General features: G+C 31.2%; 1 long non-coding RNA gene across 1 annotated transcript; it reads right to left on the bottom strand.

Moving 5' to 3' along the window:
• Window positions 1–2,218: 2,218 nt before the first annotated feature.
• Window positions 2,219–5,978, bottom strand: LOC127726429 (uncharacterized). The gene is made up of 2 exons (XR_007993539.1): window positions 5,669–5,978; window positions 2,219–2,616 (listed from the first exon to the last, which is right to left on the bottom strand). It is a non-coding gene; the product is annotated as an uncharacterized LOC127726429 (long non-coding RNA).
• Window positions 5,979–11,283: the final 5,305 nt, after the last annotated feature.

The raw sequence follows: 11,283 nt of genomic DNA, 5'->3' as shown, positions 1-11,283 counted from the left end.
GTCTTGAAATTTCTCGACATATTCTCGACATTCTTATTTTTTCGCAGTATGGCTTGACATATTCTGAACATTTTGAATCGTGTCTTAAATTTATTTGACAGTTCTGAGTTTTACAAATCATGACCAATATTCATGATATAACTTTAATCTTTATTTCTCTTTATATGATATACTGTTGTTTCAAGTTACACTTCTTTACAACAAAAATAAAAGTTGGGCATGTAAAATAATTGAAAATTTGGGTATATAAATATTTTTACAAATGCAAATATGGCTATGAAATCTAAAGTATAAAATAATTCAAATGTGGGTGTGTTGATATAAAACAATTTCAATGTGGGTTTTTAAATAATTACAAATTTTGATTCCTAAATCTTATAAATTAAATGATTCAAACCAATCATACTGTAGACATATTTCATTCTACATTCATAATATTCAATGTTGATATGGTAAATAATTATTATACCAAAATGTGGTTTATATAAAAAGCACATACCCAACTATTTCAGTCCTATTCAGGACCGATAACTCTGTCGATAAATATTGTCGGGTATACAATGTTGTTTAAAAATAGAGCAGTTGTATTATATGTCTCTGTTGAAATGTATACAATAACAAATTTTTTTACACAAGTTTAACTTTTTATCGATTTATTGAATGCCTGGATTTTGCTTAAAATATTGAATTAAAAAAATAAATAATAAAATCATATTCAATGAAATCTCGTTTAATTTTTTACGAAATAATACAAAATCCATTTAAATTAAAATTTGAATCAAAATATTTCTTTAAAATAATTATAGAAACATAAATATTAGTTTGATTATCTTTTAAAGCAAAAACTATTTTTTCAAAGATTTTTTTTTATAATATTCATATTTTCTTAAAGTTTATTATGATACATACTTCTTCTTGTTTGACACGGGGAAGAGAAGATATTTATTTGTACAGTTATGAAAACTTTTGTATATCACAAAATTTAAACTCTGGTAATACATGTATACACAGGATGTTTAATGTCACCTGGTTGCTTTTGGTTTGCACGTCTACCTGACAATATATTGTTATGTAACATTACATCCAAAGTCAGAGTTCACCTGTTCGTCAAGTGATGGGATTTTGAAGGTATGGAATATTTATCTATAATAATTGTTGGGATTTTTTTCTCTCTTGGGACGTAAATATTTTTTTGTTTTAAAAGGAATGTATAAATATATTTCTAAAGAAAGATAAATTATACAGAAAACAGGAAAAAAACCTTTTAAAAAAAGAAGAGAAAAAATGTTATTATAAATTTTATTGTTAACTATTTTCTGGTAACAGTATATCCTGGATATCTGTCAAAATAAAATGTTCCCGTGTCACACTTAAAATAATATTTTGTTAATCAATAAATTTTGAAACAATCATATCGAAATATCACCAAAGAAAATAACAGAAACATCAGAGATTCTACATGAAAATTAAATTAAATCAAGGAAAGTCTTACTATACAAATCCTCGATTTGATGCAACATTTCCATATACATCATCCGCCATTTTGAAAAATCCCGAAATATTCACTTTTTTAAATCGATTTTTGACCGAAATTGCCCAGAAATTAAACTGTTTTAAATAGTATTTTTCGCCAGATATATGTTTGAATATAAACACTGGACACTTTTAATTTGCAAAACACTCATTTGCAAATCCGCCGCCGCCTCTCCTTAGACCTACAGTGTCGTGTGTATAACCAAAATGTGCGGAATTACATGGGATTCAATAAATTCATTGCTTTTCTGCTGTTATTATAATATATTTTTTGTAATTTGATTTAGAAAAACATGGGATTTTCAATATCCCATGGGATAAGGCAAATCCCATGGGATTTACCATTATCCCATGGGATTTTGGTTAAATCCCATGGGATTTTTTTGGGTCCCATGGGATAATTGTAGTCCCATGGGATATTTGTTGTCCCATGGGACAAAAAAAATCCCATGGGACTATAATTATCCCATGGGATTTTTAATATCCCATGGGACAAAATAAAATCCTATGGAATTCAAATTATAAATATACAGTAATGTGTATGTTACAATGAATTCTGTTTGGTAGTAAATTGTTTTAAGATGAATCTTTTTAGTTGAATATCTTTTTTTCCTTGGAAATGTTAATGCAATTATATTGTTCTATAACTGTTCAAAACTAAACTTTTAAACAACAAAGCAGATAATGTAAGTATCAATATATGTTTATTTATGAATTCTAGAATACTTTTTTGAAACACAATTTTTTCCCATTTGGAATCAATGAAAACTCTATTATTAAGCTTAACATACTAGTAGCTTTTTACATAAATCTAATTTTTTTTTCAGGATATCCCTCCACCCAAAAAATTAATAGTTTCTTATCATCCAGCATTGTGTGATCGTAATGTATAGTCCACTTTTTGGCCATTCAGCACAGAACATTGTCATTATTGTGGTTTTAATATCTTTAGATATTTAATAGAACTTCGATTCATTGACTGAGTGATGAAAATAATAACTGATCTGACTTTTGTCTTTGAATTTATTCTGGTCTTGTTTCTGTGTTTTCTCCTTTTATTCTAAGTGATGAATTTCAATCCTTCTGAAAAAGAACCAATAAAAATCAGAAGTTATGGATTATAAAAAATTGTTTGCATACATGTAGCAATAACATATGATTTTCAATAAAAATAGCTATGGCGCATTGCGGTATGGATTTTACTGATTGTTGAAGGTTGTCCAGTGTCATCAGTTGCTAATCTCCTACATCCTTTGGTCTCTGGTGGAGAGTTGTCAAATTAGCAATATACCACATCTTCCTATTCTAATATTATATAACAATCAATTTATGTATTCTTCTTTATAACATTTGGGTATTTTCCCCAGTTATATATATATATATATATATATATATAGATCAATGTTAAAACTTTAGGCAATTACAATAACATTCCATTTTTCACAAGAATTTGCAATATATTATACAAAATGCCAACAATAGAAACAGCACTTCTTTAAGCTTCTGAAGTTCGGAAAGAGTTCCACTTGTGTTTTATTTCAATGAGAAAATACCTTGAACTCTTTTGACATGTTGGAAATTATAACATTGATACAAAAAATTATATTGTTTTTTTGTGTTGTTCGGTTGCTGTCTCATTTTTATATATGGTTATACATATACATATATCCTAAATCTTCTTTTTGTTAATACTTAATTATTAATAGTAAAATTGGATATTTTTTATTTTGATAATCTCAAAACATTATTATTCTATCAAATAACTTATTTCCAAGTTCACAAAACACCAATGTGTCAGATATTAATTTTAAGACATGTATAAACATGATCAACAAGCAGTTGACAGGATGTCATGCAAAAATCTCACTTATATTAAACTTTCACAAAAACTCCATACTCAGCGAGTACTATTAAAGTTCTTAGTACAGGACACCATGCCTGGCAAACACTAGCATGTGTCAATGTCTAGTCAATCATGTAATCAGGCTCAAAATCTTAGTTTAGCACTGAATTTAAAAGTTCACCACATAATGAACATGTGTATGAAATTCAACTTCATGGTAAGCTATGTACCTTAACCTAAAACTTTAACCTAAGAATGTACTATAATTTCACATTGTGACATTTCTATGTTCAGTGATCCATAAAATCAGGGTAAAAACAGTAAATGTGGTGTATAATGTATAAACAAGAGTGCACACGCTGAAATGTTGCGCATTCTTTACTAATCATTGATATCATGTTGATAGTCCTAAATATAAAGCTTTACTACAACTATCACATAAACTCAACATGATCCAAGAAAATGAATTCAAGGTCATATAAACCCGACAAGAAATACATGTACACCTTACAATCATTCAATATACTAAATGCAGTTGACTTATTGCTTATAGTTTCAAAGAAGCAGACTTAACCAAGAAAACTAAACATTGACCAATGAAACATGGAAATGAGGTGAAGGTCAGATGAATCATGCCAGGCAGACATGTACAGCTTACAGTCCTTCCATTCAACACATATAGTTGACCTATTGCTTATAGATTAAGAAAAACAGACCAAAACACAAAAACTTAACACTAAGTAATGAACCGTGAAAATGAGGTCAAGGTCAAATAAAACCTGGGAGACTGACATGTTCATCATAAAATGTTTCCATACACCAAATATAGTTGACCTATTGCATTTAGTATTAGAAAAAAAGAACAAAACTCAAAAATTTAACTTTGACTACTGAACCATGAAAATGAGGTGAAGGTCAGATGACACCTGCCAGCTAGACATGTACACCTTACAATCATTACATACACCAAATATAGTAGACCTATTGCATACAGTATAAGGAAAACAGACCAAAACACAAAAACTTAACTATAACCACTGAACCATGAAAATGAGGTCAAGGTCAGTTGGTCATGTACACCTTACAGTCCTTCCATACACCGAATATACTAGACCTATTGCTTATAGTATCTGAGATATGGACTTGACCACCAAAACTTAACCTAAAATATAAAAAAGAAGATGTGGTATGATTGCCAATGAGACAACTCTTCACAAGAGACCAAATGACACAGAAATTAACAACTATAGGTCACTGTACGGCCTTCAACAATGAGCAAAGCCCATACCGCACAGTCAGCTATAAAAGGCCCAGAAATGACAATGTAAAACAATTCAAACGAGAAAACTAACGGCCTAATTTATGTACAAAAAATGAACGAAAAACAAATATGTAATACATAAACAAACGACAACCACTGAATTACAGGCTCCTGACTTGGGACAGGCACATACATACAGAATGTGGCGGGGTTAAACATGTTAGCGGGATCCCAACCCTCCCCCTAACCTGGGACAGTGGTGTAACAGTACAACATAAGAAAGAACTATAAAAATCAGTCGAAAGAGGCTTTAAACTCATCAGATAGATAAAAATACAAATACTACAAATACAAGTGGACGTGGCCGGGTACTAGTACATCCAAACAACAACAAGACACTAAGTACAGATCTGAGAGTTCTCGCAGTTACTGACAGCTAGTTCAAAGCCACTAACAACTAATAAAAAAAATCATGCATCTAAGACTAAGTTCTTGTTCACTGATCCATGAAATGAGGTCTAGGTCAAGTGAAAACTCTCTGACGAGCATGAGGACCTTGCAAGGTACGAACATACCAAATTTAGTTATCCTATTACTCATAATAAGAGAAAAATTAACATTACAAAAAATCTGAACTTTTTTTTCAAGTAGTCACTGAACCATGAAAATGAGGTCACGGACAATGGAAATGTGACAGACAGAATTCGTATCATGAGGCATCTATATACAAAGTATGAAGCATCCAGGTCTTCCTCCTTCTAAAATATAAAGCTTTTAGGAAGTTAGCTCACGCCACCGCCATAGCCGCCGCCAGATCACTATCCCTATGCAGAGCTTTCTGCGACAAAAGTCGCAGGCTCGACAAAAATACATGAACATTTTAAAGTACTAAATTTTGAGTATATACATGTAAAACCACAAGTTACTAACTGAAGTTCATGGTGAACTGTAACCAAAAACTTTAAGTGAATACAATTTAGAGAAAGACAGATGAATGCGCAAACACTATCAAAACAGAGCATAAAACTTACCGAACAAGATGTTTTACATTTATTCTTCAGAAGCAGGAAAATTGAAGTGTTTCTTTTCTTTCTCTGCCCTCCATGGTATAAACTTCAAATTCATTCATGCAAAATATGAAAATCTGCAAAAGTAGGACCTTGTATCTCAGCTTATCCACATTTTGACTTTTGAACTGCATTGTTCTTTTCATCTTGCTGGCAACCTAAACATAAAAAAAATGATAAACACATAATTCTGGATTAACTTCATGTATTTATTTTTGTTGGTACAAACAATTTTTTCCAACTTTAAACGAAAACATCATCACAAAAAAGGACGACATACACAAATGACATACTAACCTCCAAAATATTTAAACAAACCAAAATTATAATTGATTAAGATCTTGTCATAAATGTATAGCATGGATACCTCTTATTTTTGAAGACCATATGTCTATTGCATACTTATATTCCTTTGTACAAGAGTATGCATATTAATATTAAAGATTGATTCTGTCAGAATCTGAGGACTTTAAAATCAAAGAGGTAGTGCCATTATCCCCTGAATTCATTACACTATACAATGCCATAAGGCTACTCCAAGTTGTATGCCAATCTTTAACATGTTTAATTAGCATGATTAAGTTTCATAACTCCATGTGTACACTTTGAGAATCTTACAATACTTTTTATTCTGATTTTCAGAACTTATTGTGAGGTTTTTATTAATGCGACTGAGAGCTGTATTGCATTCTTTTATCTGATACATATTTATGAGCTGAAGACCACCTCGGGGTGCATGATTTTCTCACCGCGTTGAAGACCAGTTAGTGGCCTTCGGCTATTGTCTGCTCTTTGGTTGGGTTGTTGTCTATTTGACATATTCCCCATTTCCGTTTTCAATTTTATGTATGCAGATTTTTCTTAAATCACAATAATCAATCTCACATTTTTGTCCATTATTCAAAATTAGCAAAAATAAATGCACACAAAAATTAACATTGTTAAAGCTTTTTTTTTAAATTCAAAACAGTTGCCCAAAACCATTAAATTCCTTTTTTGATTTATTTTATATTATTCAAAGCCTTTTATAGCTAGATAGATGGTATGGCTTTTGCTCATTGTTGCATTCATATCATTACCTATACCTAACTTGTCATGCTTGTGCATCATTTGGTCTCTGGTGGGGATAGGCCTACGGAAGAAGGTTCAACTTGGAATTTGCCGGATAATGAGTATTTATCCAAAAATGTAGAAGAAAGGTATTCATAACAAAAACCAAAATTATGTTGAAATTAAAGATGTTAATTGTCTGTAACATGTTATTTCATTTTGATTAGTGAGGTACTGGTGACCTGACAAAACTTATAAACATGAACTTTTGACCTATAGGAGTTACCCTACTGGAGTTTGGATCTAGGTCTGTTCGTCCTGATTCACATTCAACCTTAATTACTTGTTTAATTTTGCTCAACATTTAAATTGTATTGCTACTACCAGATAATTTACATTATTTTCCTTTGATTTGCACTATAGAATACAGGTATAAAATTTTTAATGTAGTACAACTGAAGACAATTTTACAGTGGTGGATCCAGAAATTTTCATAAGTGACTGCCTAAGAGAAGGCCGGCTCCTGTCATGCTTCAGTGATTCCCTAATCAACCAAATTTTTTCAAGAAAAGGGGGCCCGAACTCCTGTCCCCCCCCCCCCCCCCCACTAAATCATGTATTTATCTTTCTTGAGTTTTTCTCATTTGGCGGATCCAGAACTTTTCATAAGGGAGGGCCGGCTCCAGTCATGCTTTAGTGATTCCCTATATAATCAACCAGATTTTTCCAAAGAAAGGGGGCTCGGGCCCCCAACCTCCCCCCCTGGATCAGCCTATGATATATGTTTATATATCTCTCTGATATGCCATTTCAAATCAAATGTGTATTAAATAAAACTTTACACTAGAAAAGTAATGGATAGTTACTCATTTGGGAAACTTTCAAATTCACAGCATGCCGGTGCCCGTGTTCAAAGTGGTGGTTTTTCAATCACCACCCTCTTTGTATTGCGGAATAACGATTTAGGCAAATTGAGAAAAACATCATGTCTGTGGTTGATAATAGTGTGTGTGCATTAATTTTCTATACCTTCTTATTTAATATTTTTCCAATGTTGAGTACTGACGGCAAGTGTTGTAACGTATAGTGTACCAATGTCTTGAGACCAATGTGCTATTTACAAGTGGGATCGGGGAATGCAGGGGAAAGAAACTTATCATGTTTATTCTTAAGACAAAAATGAGCCGACGTAAAATGAACCGTGTCGAGGAGGTTACTGACACGAAATAGGCATTAACCTATGTGTATATATGTGTATATATGTCTCTGTAATTATAGGGTCATCTCTCGAGAACATTAACTATTACATTGATAATTTACTCAGCAGTCAGTATCCCGAAGAAAAAAAAACGTATGGATGCAAAACGCTTAGTGGTTTCGGCTGACTACTAATACGTGCACTTTGTCTCAAAATATCCCGGCAGCGTTAAAGATGAAGTCAGGATCTTGGGGGGGGGGGGTCTTCTTTTTCTGTGTTCTTTAACTTTTTTTAGCTATATTTCTACAAACTTACACTTTTTGCTCATTACTCTCTTTCCTCATATTTTAGCATTTCATTATTCTTTTATCTTTATTGTTTGCCCGTTATTCTCTATTCTGTTAACCCCCATCCATACCCTCTTATGTGGACTTAAGCTTTCGGTAGTTTATTTTATCCTATTTCTGTCTATGTGAATGTAAATACATTTTTATCACAATTTAAAACAAAAACTTACTAAATATTTTTTTATGAAGTCCTCACCAGTTGTGGATCCAAAAAATGTCATAAGGAGGCACTAACTGTCATGCATAAAGAGGGGACCCGCTTCAGTGATTCTCTAAATAATCAAATCCAATAAAGGGACGGGCATCCATGCCCTCACCTTAATCCACCTCTACCCCCTTCCCACTTCGTATCCTTGAATTCAGATTCAAGATCTCTCTGACAAAAGTAAGTAAGTAAGTCACATTTGCTTATATCAGGTTTTTGAATTGAACTGGCGGAAAGTTGTTTCATTACCAATCATACCACATCTCCTTATTTTTATATATACGAAAACTTTATTCATATTTTTTTGGTGTATTGATGAATGTGTAAAGATGCAGCAATTGTGTAGATACATTTTAAAATACAGCACAAGAGATGCAGATTATATAAAACTTATAAGTCGAAGACATACTTACAACGCCATGGCAAAATCTTAAAAACGACCAAATGACGTACAACAGTCTATAAAACTTTACTATAGAATACAAAACGCAAACATTTAAAACACATAAGAAGCACCCAGACAGTCCAATAGAAATTAAAAGAATAAATAATTTGTAAAGATTTTCAACTAGGCCTACAGCTATATTTTCGTATCATCTAACTGTAAACATAGGTTCTGGTACTATGTGATAAGTCATTCTTAAATGCAGACCCAGTTTCATTGATACCTTGAATTTAAAGTGGTTTTATGCACATCAGCCCAGATAATGTGTGTAATTTTATTAAACAATTCAACAATACACGTTCTAAACAGGTTAAATTCAATTTACAAATTTACAAATTCAGATCTACTGGCATTCAACACCCAATTACTTACTTGCTGTATATTGCTAACTTTGATTGTATATTGTCAATCCCTCCCCATCGTGAATACGCCATGCGAGGTGTTGGCTATGTTTGATACAGAGTGGCGGCTTCGAAGCGAAGAAAAAAATCCAGGTAAATGAAAGTGTAAAATTTTGTTGTTGAAAATTTTAAGCACTAAATTCCTTAATTTGTACTTAACTCCGCTCTACTGGTAACATGATTGTTTGATATGAAAATAGGATAAAAAGCATCCGGAAAAATTATCACATTATAAGTATTCGTAAATGGATATGAAAAAACTTAACAAGGAATAAGTATTGGTAAACGGACAGAAAGTCGCAGTACAAAAGTTTAAATTAATTATTTTACAATTGTTTAAATATATGAGAGAAAGTTCTTGGCGAATTGACTTTATTTATAGATGGTATTTAGTTGAGGAAATGATTAATTCGTCTTCAAATAGTTTTTTTTTTTATCGATAACTTATAAAAAGGAGACATTTTTGACAGCATGAAGCCAGTTAATTACCAAACCACTGTTGCAGATTGTTTTCTTAACAGTCATTGTTCAATATTAATATTCAAAAATAAATTTTGTTTACAAGTCCGTTTCCTTTTAAAAATGTTTCAGAAAATACTGAAACGTTTTTAAAATAAAGTTTATTCAAAGAAAAAAATATCCCAAAACTAAATCGTGACTTTTAGACGAAAGTAGACAAACCCTATTTAAACGGGGTTTTTGATCTCCAAGGACGCCACATTTTACATCGAATAAGATCTATATTTTTTAATGTTTTCAAATGAAATAACTTGAATTGAAAATTTTCCGACTATGTGAAGATTTCTTATATTTCTAAATGGCTTCAATTATTACATACAAAACGAAAAAATTATTTAACTTTTTTTTGTAAAAACAATATTCATGTATTATTATAATTTTTCAAAGGAAACGTGTTTTTTTTTGTGTTTGTTTGCAAAGTTTACTTGTATGTGTTTATAACCATCACCAATCAGTCCTAATTATTAAATATCAAACGACCTAATCAAAATCAGAGACAGATAATTCAATTCTTTATTACTTTAAGCACGTTATGCTTATCAGTTCAATAAATACAAATACATTTCTATAAAACAACATGACATAATACATCAGAGAAGCAAATAAATATCAAGTATTGACCAATAACAGTTTGGTCCTATGATTAAATGCATTAAACAAGAATTTACACAAATTACGCAAATCTTTTACATTTTCAGTGCTGAGAAGTTGCACTAATTTGAACGACGATGGACGTCTATAATAATAAGGTTTAATAAACTGTCTCCTTAAGTCTCTATAGCATTCACATTGTAAAACAAAATGGAATTCATCTTCAGTGATATTCAAAGTACAAAGAGTACACTTTCTATCTAACCTATTTACTCCATGATAACGGCCTACTTCAACAAACAAATTATGAGATGACAATCTAAGGCGAGTTAAATACACTCTAAAATTCATATGTTTGGTTAGATAATTCTGTAAACATACATTATTGACAATATATTTATATAAATAACACTTAGATGAAACGTTCAGTTGATCATTCAAAGTCTGTTTTGCTTGATCATATATCCTTGTTTTTACAAATAATAATAAATTTGTATCAATAATCAAATTGTCTTGGTTATACCAGATCTCATTTAAACCTAAGTTAAATAATAATTGTTGTAGTTGATAAATCCAACTGCTTCTAATATTACAGAAATTATACAGTTGTTCCCTGTAGCAGTTTTTAAGAATACAGTTGCTTGTGGATAACAATTTTAACCAGTACTTCACTATTTTGCACATTCTAAAATATATCAAAGGATATCTACCCAATTCAAAATAAACCATAACATTTGTTGTACATTGTTTGACACCTAATATGTTTTTGCAAAAATCAAGTTGTATTTTTTCAATATTTGGAGCTTTATGAAAGCCCCATATT

The sequence above is a fragment of the Mytilus californianus genome, unplaced genomic scaffold (genome assembly GCF_021869535.1).
Source record: "Mytilus californianus isolate M0D057914Y unplaced genomic scaffold, xbMytCali1.0.p SCAF_17, whole genome shotgun sequence".
NCBI classification, from domain to species: Eukaryota; Metazoa; Mollusca; class Bivalvia; order Mytilida; family Mytilidae; genus Mytilus; species Mytilus californianus.
This window is presented reverse-complemented; position numbering and strand designations above follow the sequence as displayed.